At 40.1% G+C, this 21785-nt stretch overlaps 1 pseudogene; it reads right to left on the bottom strand.

Moving 5' to 3' along the window:
- LOC134346864 (collagen alpha-1(IX) chain-like) overlaps positions 1-21785 on the bottom strand; it is a 134555-nt pseudogene that overhangs the window by 96841 nt on the left and 15929 nt on the right.

The raw sequence follows: 21785 nt of genomic DNA, 5'->3' as shown, positions 1-21785 counted from the left end.
GTCTCTGCAGGAGTTCCTCATGGCCAGTCTAAGTCCAGCCATTCTCTGCAGGAGTTCCTCATGGCCGTTCTAAGCCCAGCCATTCTCTGCAGGAGTTCCTCATGGCTGGTCTAGGCCCAGCCATTCTCTGACACTTTCTCAATGATCTTCCTTCAATCACAAGATCACACATAAGGATACTTGTGTTCAGCATCATTCATGACTCCCCTAATATTGAGTCCATATCCCAATGCAGCAAGACATGGACAATACCCAGGCCTAGGATTTTAGGTGAGAAGTAACATTTGTGCCACACAAACAATGGGTAATGACGATATCTAACAAGAGATAATTCAGCTATTACACCATGATATTCAATAACATCCTCATCACTGAATCCCAATACCAATATTCTAGGTGTTACCATTGACCAGTAACTGTTTGGAGAAGCCAAGTAACAATGTGGCTAAAAGAGCAAGTCAGAGGATAGGAATCCTTCAGTGAGCAATTCATCTCCTAACTTCCAAGAGCCAGACAACCAAGAAAACAGGAAGACATATGTCAGGCTCCTTTTTAAAATCGATTACAGCTCTGCATTCAACACCATTATTCCCTTAAATCTAATTACCAAGCTTCAAAACTAGGCTTCTGTACCTCCATCTGCAACCAGATTGTCAACATCCTATTGGGAGACCTAAATTGCCGAGGATCAGTAATAACATCACTTTTCTGTCATCTCCGGCGCACCTCAAGGATGTGTGCTTAGCTCACTGCTCTTTTTTCTTTTTACTCTGTTTTCAATTTCTCATTCTTACAGTCAGAAGTTCCCACCTGCTTCAAAAAGGCAACAATTTTATCAGTGTCCGAGAAGAGCACAGTGAGCTGCCTTAACAACTATCATCCAGGAGCACCCACACCTATGGTGATGAAGTGCTTTGAGAGGTTGGTTATAGCTAGAGTTAACTCCCATTTCAGCAAGGACCTGGACTCACTGCAATTTGCCGATCACCACAATAGGTACATGGCAGATGCCATTGCACTGGATCATCACCTGGCCCTGGAACACCTGGACAATACAAACACCTATGTCAGGATGCTGCTTATTGACTGCAGCTTACCGTGTAACGCAATAATTCCAACATTTGATCGAAAAGCTCCAAAACCTGGCCCACTGTATCTCCCTCAGCAACTGTATCCTCGACTTCCTAACCGGAAGACCACATTCTGTGCAGGCTAGAAGTAGCATCTCCACCTCACTGACAATCAATACTAGCACACTGTAGCAATGTGTGCTTAGTCCAATGCTCTACTCTCTCTGCAGCCATGACTGCATGGCTAGCAGTGGTGCAGTGCTAGCTGGAGTGCGTCCAGCACATCTTTAAGAAAAAAAGCCGAAATAAACAAGCTAATTAATTAGGTGCCGCCCAGGGTGATTTGAGTATCTCAGAAACTGCTGATCTCCTGGGATTTTTACACACAACAGACTTTGGAGTTTACAAAGAATGGTGCCAAAAACAAAAAAAAATCCAGTGAGTGGATTTAACAGGATGTTTTCGCTCACAGAACAGCCACTCGCTGGATGTTATTTTGTTTTTGGCACCATTCTTTGTAAACTCCAGAGTCTGTTGTGCGGAAAAATCCCAGGAGATCAGCAGTTTCTGAGATACTCGAATCACCCTGGGCGGCACCTAATTAATTAGCTTGTTTATTTCAGCTTTTTTCCTAAAGATGTGCTGGACGTGCTTCGGTGCACTCTGGCTAGCCCTACACCACTGGTGGCTAGCCACAGCTTAACTGCCATCTATAAATTTGCTGATGACACAACTATTGTTGGCAGAATTTCAGATGGTGACGAGCGGCATAGAGAATTAAGATATATCGGCTAGCAGAGTGCTGCCGCAGCAACAACCTTGCCCTTAATGTCAGTAAGACCAAAAAACTGATTGTGGACTTCAGAAAGGTTAAGACGAGGGAACACACACCAGTCCTCGTGGAGGGATCAGAAGACGAAAGGGTGAGCAATTTCGAGTTTCTGGATGTCAAGATCTCTGAGGATCTATCCTGGCCCCAACATATCAATGCAGCTACAAAGATGACATGACAGTGGCTACGTTTCATCAGAAGTTTGAGTAGATTTGGTATGTCACCAAGGTCACTCGCAAGTTTCTACAAATGTACCATGGAGAGCATTCTAACTGGCTGCACCACCGTTTGGTATTGGGGGGTGGGGGTGGTGACATCTGCATAGGATCAAAATAAGCTGCAGAGAGCTGTAAACTTAGTCAGCTCCATCGTGCGCACTAGCCTCCACAGTACCCAGGAAACTTTCAAGGAGCGAAGCCTCAAAAAGCCAGCATCCATCATTGAGGACCTCATCTCCCAAGGACATGCCCTCTTTTTATTGCTAACACCAGGAAGGAGGTACAGGAGACAGTAAACACAAACTCAGTGACTCAGGAAAGCTTCTTCCTCGCTTCCGTACATTTTCTGAATGGATATCGAACCCATGAACTTTATCTTTTTTATTTTTGTACTGCTTATTTTATTTTTTACATATATACATAAATATACATATGCACCATACATATCATATATATACATATGCATATTATATATGACTTATTAGACAGCATTATCTGAACCAACAAACTCTACTAGCTAATAAAACGGGAATCACAAAAGCACGAGACCATCACCATCTGGAAGTTGTCCTCCAAGCCACACACCAGTCTGAAATACATGGCCGTACCTTCACTGTTGCTGGGACAAGACCCTGGAACTCCCTCCCTCGCAGTATTGTTTTTATGCAAGCTTCTCAAGGGCTGCAGCGGTTCATGAAGGCAGCTCACCCCCACCTTTTCCAGAGCAGCTACGATTTGGCAATTAAACTCTGGCTCAGCCTGCAAAGTGCATGTTCCTCGTGTATTTTATTTAAAAAGCAGAATATCATCACACTATGCAACTAGCACTTGAAAAGGTACCGGGACTATTTCGAATCAGAGGGAATGATGAAATGGAGATTCTCAATGAAAAAAAAGATTCTAGGTGGAATTGTCAAAGTAAAAATAATGGGCGTCTTACACAGACTTCCAAATGACACACAGAAAATGTAATAGTGAAGTGAATTAAATCGAAATACCCAATGACAGAAATCCAGAAATTAGTTGTGTAAATCTCATAATACAGAGGAATCTGATAACAGTTTATAATACTTACATTAATCCCTGGAAAGCCAGCTTTTCCGGGTGGTCCTGTGAGCCCAGGATTACCACGCTCCCCTTTCTAACCCTGAATGGAATAAATTGGCACATTTCTTACATAGGCTATCACAATTAAATGAATTTCAATGTGAATATCCACAGGCTGTGTGTTTCACTGGTAACATGGATATCAGCACTCCCTCAAAACTAAGATTAATTTCAAGAAATACAAGTAAATGTAAGAGGAAAGCTAAGATTTGAGGACTGTTTAAGAAGTATTGCTTTGTCAACTACAATAGGATCATCTACTATCTTTCACAAATTTTCCATTTGGACAATTCCTTGTTATGGAATTCTATTTGTAATCGTGACTTGCACTTACTGTAAGGATGACCAATCATAGAAGGAACAAATTAGAAGTATAAGATACTCTCCATTTCAAAGGTTCATTTATTATTATCAAAGTATGTATCTAAATACAACGCTGAGGTTCATCTTCTCCAGATAGCCAGGAAACAAAGAAAGAACATGAAAGTCATTCAGACCCACCCTCCCTGCACAAAAAAGAATGGCATCCCAATCATCAACTCCCCCCACACCCCCTCCCCCAGAACAAAATGGAACAAGAACATTGACCCCCAACCCCCTCCTCTTGCACAATAAAACAGAAAGCTACGAGCGATAAACACAGAATATAAAAACCACAAGTCTGAAATAAATCCACAGTCCATAAACTCATTTGCCTGGATAGGTACAATGCCAGCAACTCTTAAGATCCAGGATGAAGCAGTCTGCCTGACTAGTATTCCATCATCTCTGAGCATTTATGACTTCCATCAGCGACCCACAGTTGCTGCAGTGTGTATCATCTATAAAATACACTGCAGTTACTAGACTTGGACAGTTCCTCACAAAACCCACAATCCTTACAACCAAGGATAAGGGCATGCGAATACCTCAAGGTTCTTCAAGTCACACAATATTGTGACTGGGAAATATATTGCCAATATTTCATTGTCACTGGATCTAAATCCTGGAACTTCCATCCCAATACCTTGGGGGAAGCAAAACCACCAGATGGACTATGCCAGTTAAAAATAAAAGCAGGCTTCTTAAGGGAAGTTAGGCACATACTAGCCCTCCCAGCAATTCCCAGGTCCCAAAATGAATTTTAAAAAAAGAAAACAACATGGCAATTGTTTTACAAAGATGGTTATTTTTATTGTGAATAATGAGAGAGATCAACAAAAATAGCTACCCCTAATTTATTCCCATTTTGCATTATGTCATATTGAAAAGAAAGAACTGACATTGGGCATCAAAATTTCTGAAAAAGTTGGTTTTATTTAATTTCTATGTATAATTTAATGTATTAGTTTTACCTCTTTTCAACATCCATACCCAATGCACTATCTTTGGTAAGAAGCCAAAATAGAATGCAAGGTATTTCAACACATTGCTTCAGAAATTGCCTCAATTATAAAGGATAACAGTATGCTTATGAACTTGCTTTCAGTGTAAATTAATTATTATTGTATAGCAGAATTTAATTTAAAACAGAGTACATACAAACAAATTAATCACAACTACCAACAGCTCACAGTATTTAACAAATAATCTCTTTTTTTAAAGATGTCATGAATTGACTTTAACCAGGCATACTGGAGGTAGCATGAGTCTTGTGGTTTGAACTTTATAAAGCTTGAGGATAAGCACATAATGAGAAATTTTCCTCAAAGCTAAACAAAAATACCTTGAATTGTTAAAATTTCTTGGGCTCAGACATCTTATGAGACAAGAATATCATCTTTATACAAATCCTACCCTAACTCATCCTATTCTTCTTTCCTCCCTCACACTGAACCACTCATCTGCATATATTTAGGTCAACCTCGAGAGACCATGTAATTGACCAACCCGTACATGGGATGAAAGAGGAGCACCCAGAGGAAACAAACCCAAACACAGGAGCTGAGGCATTAGTTCAGCACGGACTAGAAGGACCGAGATGACCTATTTCCGTGCTGTAATCGTTATATGGTTATATGGTCTACAAACTGCATCATAACAATCTCAAGTCTACCAATGCTCCATAAACATCCATGCTTGGGGTGCATATAAGCACTCAGGAAGTTTCCAAACCATTCCCCACAACTAAATCAGCTGCAGACAAATTGAAAGAAATTTACAAGAGAAGAATAAACAATAAAGACAAAAAACAATGAAAATCTGCTGCAGATCAGGCAACTTCTCTGGATAGAGAACAAACTGAATGTTTCAGATGATGCAAACTTGCTTATCTGAAATGGTAACCTGTTTTACAGATAGCTTCCTGCACTTTCTGTATTTAATTGATGGGGATTTACTCTTCACACTAATCTATAATTCCATTGTGTATCGTGTGACCAACAGGATGGCAGAAACTAATTTAGCTGGACCTCGGTCTTTTACATCTTGCAGTTATCTATTTCCTGTTGAAACGCAAATCTATAAGGTTAATGGACCCAGATTTTCAGACAAATAAATCAGAATTCTGTTGAATTCACTCCCAAAACCTTATTGGCCACATGACATTGGCAAGGAGAATTATAATATACGCCGAGATTGCTGGAATTCATTTTAAGTTTTAGAGGAAAAACCTTGCAGCAGGGAGGGTAGTAAACACCACCACTTCCTGACATCCCCTAGTGTGCTGCAGAATTTATCTGGCTTCACTGTTTTCACTCCTGTTATTTAGAGAAGACTCTACACATTCCCAACTAACCAGATGACTCTAGAAAACAATCAGTACTTACCGGAAGACCTGGCTGACCAGGAGGGCCCGTTCCTCCCTTTAAAATGAAAATTGAACATACTTAGTTTTTCCAATAAGCACACAGCATTTCCGACATATTTTTTTCTCTCTCTTTAGAGTTAACTTTGAACCCAGGTTAAAAGGTTGAAATTAGGGCAACATGTACTTGAGACAGTGCACAAGCTGCAATCTAATTAATTTGTAAATCAGGCTCAAGAACTGCAAACCTTCCATAAAATGGTCATGTAATCTTAAAATTAGAACCAGGCCATCTAGTAGTCAGGTGATACTATATTGTGTATTATGTAACAGGTGATATATATTCGAAGCTTACTCCTCTTGGGGACTCAGGGTCAAATGGGATTTTCAGACTCTGATAGGTTTTTGTTATTCTGAGGGGAAGAAATGCAGCTAAGTGGGAATACAGTCCCAGGGAGTTCAACAGCCTACTTCTAGTCTTTGTTCATAGGTATGCCAAATGAAATTTCCCTTGACAGTGCATGAATCAGGAATTACAAGCTACATTCTCAATGAATGCACAAAAGTCAAATGTATTAAACCAGTTTTGGAGACCTGATCAGGCCTTTATGTCATTACTGCTGAATCTACAATTTAACAGCCAGCTTATAGCAAGGACAGGTATTTCAGAATCATACACTGACTTGCTATGAGAGAAATTAAGTTTAAACATCTATACCAAGCTTACTGAATAACATTCATTCTTTGAAAAGACGCACAATCAATGTTTTAGTAACAGCTTCTTCCCCTCCGCCATCAGGTTTCTGAAAGTCGACAAACGCCAAGAACCTTACCTCAGTATTTTGTTCTCTTTGTGCACTATTTTCATATTTCTTACTGTAACCTATAGTATTTTATGTATTGCACTGTACTGCTGCCACAAAACAACTTACTTCATGACATATGCCACTGATAATAAACTTAATTCTGATTCTGAATATGTGGCATAAATTTTAGAAGAGCTTACAAAGCTGCATTGTTCTTAGCCGAAGCAGTCCAACTGGCCACTCGGAACAAATAAGTTGTGAAGACTTACATCAGATCCATCTTTTCCATCCAGCCCATGTGATCCTGCAATCCCTGTTTTCCATCCAGCCCATGTGATCCTGCAATCCCTGTTTTCCATCCAGCCCATGTGATCCTGCAATCCCTGTTTTCCATCCAACCCATGTGATCCTGCAATCCCTGCAGATCCTGAAGGACCTTGTAAACCAGGAGAACCTGGTGGCCCAGCAGGACCTGGAGGACCCACTGGACCAATCATGCTTGGTTTTTCATAATCAGGCCTTGGACCTCTGAAACCAAAATCAGACTAATAAAAATAAACACATCAGTAAGAATTAGTAAAATGATATGTTCTAAGAGGAATAAGTTGCCAGAAAATCTACCCAGACAACATACTACAATTGAGCAGAATGATCAATTCATCAGTCTATATTTGGAAAAATGTTTAATAGTGAACTCAGTTCCTCAATTATAAAGTCACTGAGTATTCTGTTCCTTCGGGCTTACCTTAAGAATTTCATTCTTATTTTCCTAAAGCTACACAAAACCCGCTTAATTCACCAGCACTTAATGTGGCAAACAATAAGATAAACTTTGAAAAGAACTTCCATGAGATAATTAAAATGGAACATTTGGATAAAGTTAAAAGTTGCTGGTGAACGCAGCAGGCCAGGCAGCATCTCTAGGAAGAGGTGCAGTCGACGTTTCAGGCTGAGACCCTTCGTCAGGACTAACTGAAGGAAGAGTGAGTAAGAGATTTGAAAGTTGAAGGGGGAGGGGGAGATCCAAAATGATAGGAGAAGACAGGAGGGGGAGGGATAGAGCCAAGAGCTGGACAGGTGATAGGCAAAAGGGATACGAGAGGATCATGGGACAGGAGGTCCGGGAAGAAAGACCACGGGGGGGGACCCAGAGGATGGGCAAGGAGTATATTCAGAGGGACAGAGGGAGAAAAAGGAGAGTGAGAGAAAGAATGTGTGTATAAAAATAAGTAACAGATGGGGTACGAGGGGGAAGTGGGGCATTAGCGGAAGCTAGAGAAGTCGATGTTCATGCCATCAGGTTGGAGGCTACCCAGACGGAATATAAGGTGTTGTGCCTCCAACCTGAGTGTGGCTTCATCTTTACAGTAGAGGAGGCCGTGGATAGACATGTCAGAATGGGAATGGGATGTGGAATTAAAATGTGTGGCCACTGGGAGATCCTGCTTTCTCTGGCGGACAGAGCGTAGATGTTCAGCAAAGCGGTCTCCCAGTCTGCGTCGGGTCTCACCAATATATAAAAGGCCACATCGGGAGCACCGGGCGCAGTATATCACCCCAGCCGACTCACAGGTGAAGTGTTGCCTCACCTGGAAGGACTGTTTGGGGCCCTGAATGGTGGTAAGGGAGGAAGTGTAAGGGCATGTGTAGCACTTGTTCCGCTTACACGGATGAGTGCCAGGAGGGAGATCAGTGGGGAGGGATGGGGGGGACGAATGGACAAGGGAGTTGTGTAGGGAGCGATCCCTGAGGAATGCAGAGAGAGTGGGGGAGGGAAAGATGTGCTTAGTGGTGGGATCCCGTTGGAGGTGGCGGAAGTTACGGAGAATAATATGTTGGACCCGGAGGCTGGTGGGGTGGTGGGTGAGGACCAGGGGAACCCTATTCCTAGTGGGGTGGCGGGAGGATGGAGTGAGAGCAGATGTACATGAAATGTGGGAGATGCGTTTAAGAGCAGAGTTGATAGTGGAGGAAGGGAAGCCCCTTTCTTTAAAAAAGGAAGACACCTCCCTCGTCCTAGAATGAAAAGCCTCATCCTGAGAGCAGATGCGGCGGAGACGGAGGAATTGCAAGAAGGGGATGGCGTTTTTGCAAGAGACAGGGTGAGAAGAGGAATCCGTGTAAGCGGAACAAGGGCTACACAGCCCTTACACTTCCTCCCTTACCACCATTCAGGGCCCCAAACAGTCCTTCCAGGTGAGGCAACACTTCACCTGTGAGTCGGCTGGAGTGATATACTGCGTCCGGTGCTCCCGATGTGGCCTTTTATATATTGGCGAGACCCGACACAGACTGGGAGACCGCTTTGCTGAACATCTACGCTCTGTCCGCCAGAGAAAGCAGGATCTCCCAGTGGCTACACATTTTAATTCCACATCCCATTCCCATTCTGACATGTCTATCCACGGCCTCCTCTACTGTAAAGATGAAGCCACACTCAGGTTGGAGGAACAACACCTTATATTCCGTCTGGGTAGCCTCCAACCTGATGGCATGATCATTGACTTCTCTAACTTCCGCTAATGCCCCACCTCCCCCTCGTACCCCGTTATTTATTTTTATACACACATTCTTTCTCTCACTCTCCTTTTTCTCCCTCTGTCCCTCTGAATATACCCCTTGCCCTTCCTCTGGGTCCCGCCCCCCCTTGTCTGTCTTCCTGGACCTCCTGTCCCATGATCCTCTCGTATCCCTTTTGCCTATCACCTGTCCAGCTCTTGGCTCCATCCCCCCCCCCTCCTGTCTTCTCCTATCATTTTGGATCTCCCCCTCCCCCTCCAACTTTCAAATCCCTTACTCATTCTTCCTTCAGTTAGTCCTGACGAAGGGTCTCGGCCTGAAACGTCGACTGCACCTCTTCCTAGAGATGCTGCCTGGCCTGCTGCATTCACCAGCAACTTTTATGTGTGTTGCTTGAATTTCCAGCATCTGCAGAATTCCTGTTGTTTGGATAAATTTAATCATTTTAGGAACTTCTTGCTTTTCATCTCATGCTCATAATTGTGCATCCAATTATACATAATTAATTTAAATTAAAAAAAACGAACAAAGGACGCTGTAGACGCTGGAAAACCAATTCATACAAGCAAAATGCTGCAGGAACTCAGCAGGCCAGGCAGCATCCATAGAAAAAAAGTATATTCGATGTAAAATTTAAAATTTTACTTATGACTTCTGCTTCCTAAACTTCTCACATCTAATCAAAAATTTCCATGATCTTTGTAAATGATGCTGATTAAGAATGAAGGATTGAAGTAAGTAATATTTGCATTACTTTAGAGGAATTTTAGAAGGAAGCAATTCATTCTTTTAAAAAACTTCCATTGTTTGCATGTTTATTTATCGACCCTGAAGGAAAGATATGCTCCACAAATTCAAACACTCTGAAGTGAAAAAAGCAAAGTTGTTTTTTGCAGAAAGAAAGGAAAATTTACAACAGATGCATGATAGCAGTGGGAAGGCATCATCTCACTAAGGGAATAGATTGGTTGCTTATCTTCTTAAATAGACCACAGTGTATCAAAAGCAAGTGTTACAATTTTATTTTGAGGAGCTCTTTATACGCAAGTATAAATTAGGGTGATGCTGCACATTGATAAAAATGCAAAGCAGACAATGGCAAACTGATAACTTTTATTATACCTAAGTTGCAATTATTTTCCTGCATTGATATCTAGGGTGAAGCATAAATCTCATTTTCGGGCCCTTATCACAGCTTTTGAATCTCAATTTCACCTTCGCACAAGCACATCTATTTATCATCAACTTCCTGTTTCTCAGGAAGGATAGATTAAGATAGGGGATTTAAGTATTTATATATTACCAGAGAATTTCCAGAGAAAATCTTAAATATAACAAACTCAGGACATCCCAAAATGCTTTGCATACAATGCTGAATTGTCACTCTAGCACAGGAAACTTCACAGCTAAGTGATCTTCCCCAGATCATCTGAGTTAATGTTGGTTGGTCGAGAAATTTGGCCAGGATGGTGGAGATAACTCCACTGCTCTTCAAAAACTGAGCATGGAATCTTTCAGAACGATCTCACACTGCAAGAGTCTTGTTTTTAAATTCACTTCACCCAAAAAAATAAATTTCTAGCACTGTAAACTCCACTGTAAGCATGAACCAGATTTCAGACATGAGACTTGAATCATCAGCCCAATGAAAGGCATCTGATTCTTTATTTCCTCTCAAAATAAAAGAATGATACATATATTATATATATATATATATATATATATATATATACACACACATACATACACACATATATACATATATATACACACACATATACATATACACACACATATACACACACACATATATATATATATATATTGAATGCACAATTTTTTTTTTCCCTCTTGTTGAACTTCAGGATGGGATTTTTACTTCAGCTTTTCTGGGAATACCGTCCATCAGAAAAATCAGCCAAATTTCAGTTTGTTAAAACTACTTGTCATAAGTCCACAAACCAGCAGTGAGTTTCTCCTGCAGCATACCAACAAGCTTTGCCAGGTATCAGTTAATGGGACAAGATGCTGCAGGGATGCCTGCGAATGTGGGTCCATTGTCACTAATGGTTCAGCAGCTAAAGGGAGAAAATGAGAACACTGCAAAAAGGCAACTACTCATCAAAATTAGCTTTTACTTTCCTTTGAAACATAGGTGGCATACTAAACAAAACTTGGTGCCACTCACTGGGATTTAGTAAAGTAGAAATTAAATTAAAGTGCTGCAATTACTGAGAGCATTTCTTCAAGCATTTCAGATCATTCTGTCCAAAATTTAATTCTACTCATACACAGACAAGCATGCAACTACTTAGAGACAGCACCTCACCTCTTGCTCTTTTTTGTTTATACACCTGAGAATTTGCTTAGCTTGCATCAACTGCAGAGTTTCCAGATAATACTTTAGGCAATCTTCTACAAAGTACACTGCAACGTATTTATGTACACGTGCACAAACATGAATATTATGAGAATATATTTTACATGGACATAAATATATTCTGTATGACAACAAAAAATTGTATTCTATTTGTATTCCTGTACCTGACAGCGCATTATCTTGTGGGATAAGAGTATATAATGCTTGACCGAATTGAAATCTTCACTTGTGATCCTACACCTCAATACGCAGCCCACCTGAAAATGTGCAATTTCTGTTCTCTATCTCACTTCATTGGAACAAATTCAACTCAACAAATCAATATATCAGGGTCAGATGATCAAAACATCACATTTAAAAAGTAAGCATACAATGTCTCTGGACCAGGAGAAGAAAAAATATTTTTCCAGAGTTTTCCCATAGAGGGCTATGGGTAACCCAAGGTAATTTCTAAAGTAAGTACATGTTCAGCACAGCATTGTGGGCTGAAGGGCCTGTATTGTGCTGTAGGTTTTCTATGTTTCTATGGTTCATTAAACTGACTTCCTTCTCAGAAGCTGACAATCCTATTCTTCAACACACCATGAATCACCTTCCACCCCCTCACTGGACTCTCCATTTAAATATCTCTCTGTCAGGGACTGGGTTCCATACCCAGATCACAAATCAGACATTTCCTCCAGGGTTGAGATTAGATCCTGCCAGTATGAGCTGAGAGCTGCCACCCTTCAGGCGTGGCCTGCTTCAAGATTGCATTGGTTCTTCATAATAAGCCTTGATCACCACCACAAACAACATCAGGGCCTCTACTTTTGTCCACTTCACTGTTGATCTGCTTATATCTGCACATCTAGCTCTACATTATTACGTCACTGGGAATCAAAGGCCATTGAGTAAAATATGAACCCTTTCGAAGAAAGGCACTTGCAATAGGAGAAATACACTGTACCTCTGTGGGTAGCGTGGTAGCGTAGTGGTTAGCACAACACCATTACAGCACCAGCAACCTGCATTCAATTCCCATCGCTGTCTGTACCTTCTGACTGGGTTTCCTCCAGATGCTCCAGTTTCCTACCACGTTCTCAAAACACGCGGTTAGTTAGTCTCATGGATGTAATTAGGCTACATGGGTTTGTTGAGCCAGAACCTTTTTTTAACTATAATACTCTGTGTACTACATTACATTAAACACTTGTTTCCTCTTGAATGGGTCCTACAGCGGCCACAATCTGCAAATCTTCCACCAGGTTCTCAGTTACCTTTCCGCCTTCATGTGATAGAAGATGACACATGACTGAAAGCAACAGGTGGCAACCAGAGGAGGTAGAACATACCTTCACACCATTTTCTAGAGAGTGAAATCCAAAAGGAAAACTAGAAATGCTGGAAATCAGAAATGAAAACAGAAGACGCTGCTGCTAATGCGGGAAATATGAAATGTTGGAATCACTCAAGGGATTTGGCAGCGCCTGTAGAGAAAGAAACAGGGCTTGTTTCTTATTTTGAGAACACTTCAGGACAATTGTTCTGACAATGGGCCTTTGACCTGAAAAGTTGACTGTCTCTCTTCTACAGATGCTACCTGACTCAGTAAGTGATTCCTGTAAGTGAATTCTAGAGGGTGTCCAAGCAACAATGAGAAGGGGGAAACGGTCATGACTACATCAGTGCTGGAGAAGAAGTGCTTAGTTTCTTTATATGGAATGTTTTTTTGTCTCCTTTCCCTTTACCCTCACTATGCAAAAAAAGTCATTTATGTTCAAACTGCATTTTTTCCTACATCACAAATTCCATTCTTTTACTTCAGATCTTGAAAACTTTGACAGGTCTCAACCAATTAAAGAAGGAAAATGCCAAGTTGCTAAAGAGGTTGTGTCAGACCTTCTAACTCTTAAGTAAAGCCCAAGATGATGACACTATACTGACTTATACCACAGATAAGACTCGAATCAAAGATTTAATTGTCCTAATCCACATAGAATTAAAATTTTCAGAGCTATGCCTAGAGATTCAAACATCATAGCCAGCACTGCCCTGATAAAGGAACTTACCAGGTATGAACTAGGCATCATTATTTGCCTTATCCTGTACAAAATACTGTGACACACTTAATCTATTGTTGATCATGGACTTGAGTGATGATTTTTCTACACCATTAGTTTAGGGTTTACATTGCTATTTAGAACATAGAGCATTACAGCACAGTACAAGCCATGTGGCCCAGAATATTGTGCTGATCTTTAACCTACTCTAAGAGCAATCCAAATCTTCCCTCCTACTAAGCCTTCCATTTTTCTGTCATTCATGTGCTTATCTAAATTTTCATTTATCTTGTCGCATAAATTTCTTTACACTTGCTAATATGTTTGTATAATCAGCCGTTTGTAAATTCTCAGTAGATTTTCAGTAATTTGTGGTATAGTTCATTCTTTCCTTCTGTAGTTTCTTTTTCAACCTGAAATCAGCATAAATTAAGACTGCCCTTGTTGCTTCACAGTGTTCTCATCAGAAAAAAAATCCTTTATCTAGCCAGCTTCAAGCACAGAGAGAGATCTAGCCTTTTGCTTCTTGACTTTCCTCTTTACTTCTTACTTGCCCTGCTGTTTCAAGCTGACACTGTCTAACAGTACAATAATCACCAACTGTTAAAACAGCTGAACCATAAGGCTTTTGCCTCATTCATGATTTTGAGGACCCTTCTGGACAATATCACCTCCAGACCCCGCAATACTCAGGTCCGTAGTGCACAAGCTCAGCAGGGTTTGCAGTGCACCTGGCAGTATCTAACGAATGTTCACTTGGCTTCATCAGGACCCTGGAGTTCAAAGCACCTCAGAACTTGGTGTGGCTTTGGTTGGGAGAGAAAATTATTAACACAAAGGATAGGATGAAATAAACCTGCTGGGCAGGAACACTCAAAACACTCATTTCTTGAACTGTCAGTTTTAAGTATGGCAGAATGTCTGGGCCCCTATTGCTTTAAACTCTACTTAAGAGTCTCATCTGCCCTCATTTGTGAGCAAGCTTCATGACATAATGACAGTGATATTAAACTTGATTCTAATTATTGTTCTGATTTTGATCTTAATAACCTCCTCTGAGCCACCTGTACCTTCCTCAAAATTTCCATCTACAACATCGTGCAAACCTACCTCACTTAGGGCTTGAACCACCCAGAATTTCCTAAATTATCATATCTTTCTTCCACAACACAGAGCCTCGCCTTTTCAGATGAGTTTCTGATCACTTTTCTAAATTGGATTCCCATTTTCCTTACACCTCTGAGAATTCCCTCAGATTTATTTTCCATAGAATCACTGGTTAATAATGCATTTTGAAGACATCCAAGTAATAGAAACATAGAAAACCTACAGCATGATACAGGCCCTTCAGCCCACAAAGCTGTGCTGAACATGTCCTTGCCTTAGAAATTACCTAGGCTTACCCATAGCCCACTCTTTTTCTAAGCTCCATGTACCTATCCAGGAGTCTCTTAAAAGACCCTATTTCCGCCTCCACCACCGTCACCGGCAGCCCATTCCACACACTCACCACTCCCTGCGTAAAAAATTTACCCCTGACATCTCCTCTGTACATACTTCCAAGCATCTTAATAATATGCCTTCTCATGTTAGCCATTTCAGCCCTGGGAAAAAGCCCCTGACTATCTACACAATCAATGCATCTCATCATCTTATACACCTCTATCAGATTACCTCTCATCCTCCGTTGCTCCAAGGAAGAAAGGCCAAGTTCACTCAACCTATTCTCATAAGGCATGCTCTCCAATCCAGTTAACATCCTTGTAGACCTCCTCTGCACCCTTTCTATGGTTTCCCCATCCTTCCTACAGTGAGGCGACCAGAACTGAGCACAGTACTCCAAGTGAGGTCTGACCAGGGTCCTATACAGCTGCAACATTACCTCTCGGCCCTTAAACTCAATTGCACGATAGAAGACCAATGCACCGTAATGCCTTCTTAACCACAGAGTCAACCTGCATAGCAGCTTTGAGTGTCCTATGGACTCGGACCCCAAGATCCCTCTGATCCTCCACAAGTTTGTGGTCGAAAGTAGAAGGAGTCAATTTTAGACAACCTAGCACATTTATTTTTCAACATAGTCCCCTCCTACATGTACACGCTTAGTCCAGCAGTCATGGAGCATACAGATCCCTTCTTTGTAGAACTGGTCCACAGCAGGGGTGATTGAAAAGTTTGTGGCCTAAGGTAGAGGAGATGAGTTATACAGCTCTTGTTACATGCACGTGCAGTTCAACTCTGAGTGAAAATGCAGACAATTGGAAATTAATAACTCAGCTCCTTCTACCTTAGGCCACAATCTTATCAATCACCCCTGCTGTAGACAAATTCTGGAGGGCCAAGACGCTGACTTCTACGAAGAAGGAACAGACATGCTCCACAAACGCTGGACTAAGTGTGTAAATGTAGGAAACATAAATGTGCTAAGTTTTCTGAAATTGACTCCGTCTACCTTAGCCCACGAACTTATCAATCACCTCTTGTATTTGACCTACCAAAAAGAACCACCTCACACTTATCCGGATTGAAATCCACTTGCCATTTCTCAGCCCAGTTTTGCATCCTATCAATGTCCCACTGTAACCGCTGACAGCCCTCCACACTATCCACAACACCCCCAACCTTTGTGTCATCAGCAAATTTACTAACCCATTCCTCCACTTCCTCATCCAGGTCATTTATAAAAATCACAAAGAGTAGGGGTCCCAGAACAGATCTGTAAGGCACACCACTGGTGACTGACCTCCATGCAGAATATGACCCGTCTACAACCACTCTTTGCCTCCTGTGGGCGAGCCAGTTCTGGATCCCCAAAGCAAGGTCTCCTCGGATCCCATGCCTCCCTACTTTCTCAATAAGCCCTGCATGGGGTACCTTATCAAATGCCTAGCTGAAATCCATATACACTACGTCACATCCTCAAAAAATTCAATCAGGCTCATAAGGCATGACCTGCATTTGACAAAACCATGCTGACTATTCCTAATCATATTATGCCTCTCCAAATGTTCATAAATCCTGCCTCTCAGGTTCTTCTCCATAAAGTTACCAACCACTGAAGCAAACGAGCATAACTATTCTCTTTCTCAAAATTGAAAGAAATGTAGTTTCAATGTAGAAAAATGAGAAAAAAAATAATTCTGCTGTTTTGCTTACCCAGTGAAGAGTTTTTGTTACAGCCATTTTTAAATTATAATATTGCTGCAACCATATTAATCTTTTTAATAAACCAAAAGAAAAATTCAAAGAGATTGATACTGTCTCCTAAATCTAAACTTATGACACTTACAGCATATGCAGACAAATAAACTAATTAAGTTTTCTAATGGGGTTTTACCAAATATCTTGCATGCATTCTATTCTATTGATTTGTGCATAAATTGTGATACTATAAGGTATTAAACACTGATTCTAAATGCCCTTAAAATTGTCAGCTGCATCCATTAGGAGTTATTGAATACCTCAAAATTAGGAATAATTCTCTGACAGAGAAAAAAAATGAAAAAAAAAGAAAATTTAGTACAATCTTAAATGTGCAAATAACAAATACTTGGGACATTAAAGAAAAATTGTGAAGTATAATTATGGTGACAGAAACTGGAAGCAAGAACCAATTTATAATCTGCTAACACTGCAAGGTACTTAGATCTTTCTTATTCTCTAACCTCTTCACAGTTCCCACCTCCAAATAATCTCTCAATGGAATCTTTTAAAGAGTGATACTCGATATACCAGTTGCGTTTTTGGAAACTTTTGTTTTACCATAGTGTTTCATAAAGACAGGTAGTCATGTTACAAATATTTGCACATTGACAGAAATAACACCTTGTGCTATTTAGTTGGTCAATTTTATGCCAACTATAAACAACTATTTATTTTGAGTATCTGAACATTTGCGTATAATTTTTTTTGTAGGCAGGTTTGCTTTCAGCCAATTATGCTCCGTTTTTTTACGAAAGCACTTCTGACTACAAGCTACTGTCATGAACTCACTAAGATTGATATTTATTAATTTTTTGTGTACTGGTCTATTACATATTACATTCTTGGAATACTTTACCACTCTTTTGTTTAAATAAGACTTCACCAAACAAGACTGATCTATCATCTAACCAAATGCTGGACCAGAAATTAAAAACAAGACTTAAGATGTATCCCAGAAACATTGAATTCAGAAATTAAATTTTTATTTTCCCCAATCAGTTTCTCTCCCCATTTCTCTTAATGTGGACTTTTTTTCCACTGATTTCGGTCAACGCAATAATGTGCCTATTCTAAATTTAAACCCGGTCACCCATAGTTCTTAGTATTTCTTTCTGCCTCAACAATGCAGGCTGCCGACAATGAATTAGTAATCATGGTGCCATGAACATCTATGATACAATCATTATGTTTTCATTTCATCATTGTCACCCAAATTTGTTTTTTTTTAAATGACTGTGGTAGAAATCCCACTTTCAAATCTCTTACTAGCTCTTCCTTCAGTTAGTCCTGACGAAGGGTCTCAGCCCGAAACGTCGACTGTACCTCTTCCTAGAGATGCTGCCTGGCCTGCTGTGTTCACCAGCAACTTTGATGTGTGTTGCTTGAAATTCCAGCATCTGCAGATTTCCTCGTGTTTGCGTTTTTAAAAACTAGTGTATAATGGGATACTCAACCATTCTGGAACAGTTGGGCTTAAGACTGCTGAAGCGTGTTGAGAATAAACGCAGTACCAGGAACACTAATTAATAAGATACTAGCCCCTGGAACCAGGAGGGAGGTTACGTCTGGGGGAAAATTATGAGTCCTGATAGCAGGAAGCAGGAAGAACTGTTAGACTCGTGCTGAGAGATAATTGACATGTCTTTTAAACAATTGATCATGTACGGACTGTGGGATGCCAAACAAAGTTATGTGAAGTTGTTTGTCCTGCTGTATAAATATGAGCTCTGTAGAACCTAAAAATCGGTGTTCTGGTGGCAGTGGAGACTGCTGCAGACTCTCCATGATATCATGCTAATAAACTCTTAAAACAAAACTCGAAGTCACTCTAGCTGTTCCTAGTTAGTGCTTCCATAATGACCAACAATAATTCAAGTGAGAAACTACAGAAATGGCAACAGCTAGCTCCGAGTAAGCACACTCATTTGCTGAGCAGTTTCTTCATGTATTCATGAAGATGGACAGTCTAGCAAGGCAGGCTTTTAATCTGCATCCACCAATTCCTTTGATAAAGTTATGGTGAGCTGTCTTCGTGAAATGAGCCACTTCATTGTTCTTCAGTGTTATTACTTAATGAGTTTCAAGATGAACAATGATGAAGGTTTGACGATATATTTCTAAGTAATGATGTGAGTGACTTGAGGTGCCTGCTCTTCTTTCTTAGACCTATCTGCCCCATGTTCAGATTCGAGATCCTCCTAAGTTAAGGGTAATGCCTACATAACTGAGACTTAAGAGACTTTCCATAAAAAAAATGAATGCACTCACCTTCCTTGCCCCTTTAATGATACATTCACTGGTGGAAAAGGCCTTCAGCACTCAGTCACCCCTCAGTCACATGATTCTATATCTATGCTGGATTTTAATTTTCAAGGACAATGAATCAAGAGTTATTCATGTTAATTTGGAAAAACTTGAAAGGAATCATTTCAGAGTAGGAGTTCATCCTTTTCACACCAGCACATAAACTTTATTTAACTGGAAATTATCTGGTTCACAAATTCAACAAAATGCTCAATCAGTGATGAGCTGAGACACAAGTGAGCAAGGGGATCTCCGGTTAAATTCTGAGTTGGTTAGCTATTGTATCCTCATAGAATTTAAGCTTTTCACAGTGATTTGCCATTCAATATCATATAAAGACTTGTCATCCAGACTGGCCACAGTGCCTCTGATAATGTTCAGCGTCTTAATTTGAATAAGGTGGGTTATTTAATTTAATCCAGTAAGAGTATATTTGTGCTAAGAATCACTGATTTTAGGAAGAAGATTAGGTGAAATAAGGAAATAAAATAATTGAAAAATGGAGCACTGTTAATGAAAAGTGGTGTCATTGACAAGAAATTAAACTATATGGAAGTGACATCATGGAGATAGTAGCTTACTAGCTTGGATCTACCCTGGCACATTAAACCTGGACACTACTGCCAAAGCAGGACAAATGTGATAATATCTTCTCAACTCTCTCAGTACCTCTGTGTTTAAATGCACTACCGGGTATCAAAATGAGTCACACAGAACAGGAAAGCTGCCTGCAATAGGCTCCTGATTCCAAAGAAAATTATCAATATGCTGCTAGCAAATTACACAGCAATCAAGAACAGCCATTGTTTCTCATCTTTATTTTGGAGATTCTGTCTGGTAAATTTAAATAACAATATGTGAAAGGACATTATGGAAATCTCACCACATGGTGGAATACTCTGCTGGCATTCATTACTCTGAACAACAGACTAATAGTATTCTTTGGTGAGGTGGGGGAAACTGACTCTTACCCATGGACTCACACTGTGACATCATTGCCATGCAATGTGGAGAAGCAAGATGTGAAGAAAAATTAAAGAATAATCTAGAGTTACTATCTATCTCAAGATCAGTAAATCATAACTACACCTCAAGAATAGTTAATTCACATAAAATTGCTTGGGAAGTCTTGATGTTCTAAGAGCTAGAAAATATTTGAATTAATTTCATATATCATTACCTGCTTCCTGTGAATTTCTTTTACTTTGTCACACGGGACAAAGTTCAGAATAATTTTAAGAAGAAAATCTTTAAATGGGGCATTATGTGTGACTTTGAGCATCATTGGCAATGATGCATGCCCTCTGGTAAAGGGCAGAAATAGTTATTCATGGCTACTTTGGACACTGACTGCACAAACTTGATCTGATTTAAAGGGATGTTCGTGTCTCTGGCAATGCCAGTAATTAGCACCCAACCATAGTACCTCTTAAATCTTTGTAATTCCTTTAACAAGTCTTTCTGGACTTGTTAATAGAAAGCCTTTCTGGACTTGTTAAAAGCAATGCATTTCTATTGATAGTAAAGCTCCTGGTGTTATTCTACATTTTTCATTATTGAGTTCAAAGAGGGATTGGTGAAAGCCTATGCATCATAGGGACCCAAGTATATCAAGTCAAAGATTTTATGTTCCCATCAAAAAAAGATACCACTTGCTAACACTGATTTTCATATTGATGGCAACGATGTCCCTAAACTTCATCTATTTTATTGCTTCTTGAATTGTAGCTCTATGATGATTTATGTGACTCACAATCTAATATCATTTAAAATATAGCCGAAATATTCTAGATGATAATAATCTGCTCTTGTCAATATGTCCAAATATAAGAAAAAGAAAAATGGGGTGTAATCTCACACACACAAAATTCAAAGAGGAGAGTGCAAGATAAACACAAGTTCAGAAGAAAATTTATTATCAAAAGTACATATATGTTATCACATACTACCTTGATACTTATTTTTCTTACAGACATTTACAGGAAAAAAATCAATAGAATTTATGAAGAATTGTACATAAACATACTAAAATTGACAAAGATGCGCAAAAGAAGACAACTGTGCAAATAAATAAAATATTAAGAACTTGAGTTGTAAAGAGTCCTTGAAAGTGACTCTGTCGGTGGTAGAATCCTTTAAGAACACACTAAAATATTTTGAAACATGGGGGGAGACACAAGGGACACAAAGAGAAGGGGACAAAATTAGAGTGGGTACCTGTAGGTGGACTAAAAAAAGACAAAGTCTATATGCTAGCAAAGAAGAAAGAAAGATTGAACGATAGAGTCAAGCAAGAAGAGAGGGGCAGGAAGTGTTCAGATTTGCAGAATGCAATTAGAACTAGACTTTATATTACCTGCTGCATGGATAACTCTGTGCAGGATTCATGATGTGCCTGTTGTGGGTCACAGTGGATCAACCTCCACTGCAGTTCAAACTACAAGGCGAGAAGAAACGATTAGAATTATAACCTCAATAATCCCTTACCAAGAGAGAATCTGCAGATGCTGGAAATCCAAGCAACGCACACAAATTGCTGGAGGAACTCAGCAGGCTAGGCAGCATCTATGAAAAAGA

The sequence above is a fragment of the Mobula hypostoma genome, chromosome 1 (assembly GCF_963921235.1).
Source record: "Mobula hypostoma chromosome 1, sMobHyp1.1, whole genome shotgun sequence".
NCBI classification, from domain to species: Eukaryota; Metazoa; Chordata; class Chondrichthyes; order Myliobatiformes; family Myliobatidae; genus Mobula; species Mobula hypostoma.
The sequence above is the reverse complement of the archived record's forward strand: the minus strand, read 5'-3'. Positions and strand labels throughout refer to the sequence as shown.